This window comes from Primulina huaijiensis, chromosome 10 (genome assembly GCF_012295235.1).
Source record: "Primulina huaijiensis isolate GDHJ02 chromosome 10, ASM1229523v2, whole genome shotgun sequence".
Taxonomy (NCBI): Eukaryota; Viridiplantae; Streptophyta; class Magnoliopsida; order Lamiales; family Gesneriaceae; genus Primulina; species Primulina huaijiensis.
Window position 1 is genome coordinate 5502433 of NC_133315.1, and position 2294 is coordinate 5504726.

The 2294-nt window shown below is 31.4% G+C and overlaps 1 non-coding gene across 1 annotated transcript; it reads left to right on the forward strand.

Moving 5' to 3' along the window:
• The first annotated feature begins 2165 nt into the window (after positions 1-2165).
• Positions 2166-2276, forward strand: LOC140987038 (small nucleolar RNA R71). The gene has a single exon (XR_012177040.1). It is a non-coding gene; the product is annotated as a small nucleolar RNA R71 (small nucleolar RNA).
• The last annotated feature ends 18 nt before the right edge of the window (positions 2277-2294 follow it).

The window sequence follows — 2294 nt, forward strand, 5'->3', positions numbered from 1 at the left end:
TCGGGAGATCGACTTAAGTCAGATTGGACTTGAGTTTCCCTAAATCACATACTTGTATGTTATCGCTTTTCATACATTTATATCGTTTGAATGAATATGCTTTGTGTATTGATTTATAGACAAGATAGCTATTGAGTGAGAGTCACTGAAAGAAGGGCCAGATTAGGACAGAGTTGTTAATGGCCCATTGCACATTGTCAGAGTTAGAGTTTAGGTAGATATACCTAGTCTTTGGCAGAACAGCCAAGACACCGGACGTTTGGTCATATCGATGTGCTTAGAAGAAGAGCGACTTCTATTGTAGATAATCGATATAGAGAGGACCAAAGTCCGTAAATAAGAACGTACAGCCACCACGATCGGGAAAGTAGGTGGGAGATTGTTGCGTTCTTATTCAGATCGGGATCCCTAGATTAGAAATGAGTCGAGTTTGAGTCTGAGAGTCACAGAGTGTGATTCCTTATTTGATATATTATGTTCCTGATTTTGGTACTTGTTTAGAGTATTGATTCATGTTTTGAATGAGATACATGTATGTATATATGATGCATGCTTTTATATTGTTTATATGACTGCATGTATACTTGGTTTATACTGGGATTTATTCTCACCGGAGTTATCCGGCTGTTGTCTTGTTTGTATGTGTGCATGACAACAGGTGGGACAGGATCAGGGTCAAGAAGAGAACGAGGCTGGACTAGATAGCGTGGAGATCCGGGCTCAGAATTAAATTAGGATTCAACACTGATATGTAGTTGGACCTAGTTGAATTATTATAGACAATACAAGATTGGTATGTTTATGTTTAATATGTATTTCAGATCGAATTACATTACGTTTCCGCTTTGTATTTAAAAAAAAAAAATTTTAGACCCTGTTTATTATAGTTGATTAATTAGTCCCAATGACGATTAAGAACATGATTAGGGTCCGGGTCCCCACACCAAATCTAACACAGCTTTTTTAATTTTATTTTCTCCAATAATACATGAAATTGTTGGACAACCAGGATCTTTATATTTTAAACTAGAATTATTTTGAAGAATAGAACTTACTTGTTCAGCCAAGAATGATTTCTTCTTCCCATGCAATTTTCTCTTTACAGTACATAAGTCTTTTAAAAATTTTGCATATGAAGGTACTAGTTTAATAGCATCTAATAATGGAATATTTATCTTTACTTGTTTAAAAACTTCATAGATATCAGAATCATTTTTTAGTTTTTTATGATTTGTTAATGCACGAGGAAATGGTGGAGGTTTCTTTGATTCATTTAATATTTCAGATGATTTATCATTCAACATATTATTTTTAGAATTTAAGGTATCATCCTTACACTTTGATTTTAAATGATCCTTGTTTTCATTACTATATATATCATTAACTATTTTATTACTTTTAAGGTAATAACAGATTTTATTTGATCAATTTTTTCATTTTTTAATTCTTGATTTTGATTTTTAGGATTAGGTTGAGGTTGAGATGGAAATTTTCCTTTTTCATGAATATTAAGTGCAGATGCAAATTTTGCAAAAGTTTCTTTCAAATCACTCATAGATTGACTGTTTCTTGGAGGTGTAACATAAGGAATATAACCTTGATGATTTTGGTTATTTATAAAATATTGTTGTGATGGTTGTGCATTATTATCATTCCTCCAACTAAAAGTAGGATGATTTTTCCATCCAGGATTATATGATGTTGAAAAAGGATCTAGTATTGGTTTTTTATAATTGTTAACATAATTTGCTTGTTCATGGATACATTCTTTAAATGAAGGTAATGTTGGACAATCTTTTGTAGTATGATCATGTGTATCACATATATGACAAACAATTTCTTGAATACTTTTTAATTGACCACTCTTTTTCATTTCTAATGACTCAATTTTTCTTGCTAAAGATGCAAGTTTATCTTGAATATCTATATCATCTTTAAGTTTATAGATACCACCCCCATTTGTTGAATTATTTATTTTAGTTGTTGGTGGTTCTATTGTGCCTATATTATCCCAATTTTGAGCATTTTCTGCTAATGAATCCAAATACTCCATAGCTTCATTTGGGTTTTTATCTTCAAAAGTTCCATTACACATGAATTCTATCATTTGCCTATCTTTAGGTATTAGACCTTCATAAAAGTGAGAAACTATTCTCCATGTTTCAAAACCATGATGTGGGCATGTATTAAGTAATTCTTTATATCTATCCCAACATTGATAAAATGTTTCTCCTTGTTTTTGAGAAAAAGTAGTAATTTGTCTTTTAAAAGAGTTTGTTCTATGGGAAGGAAAA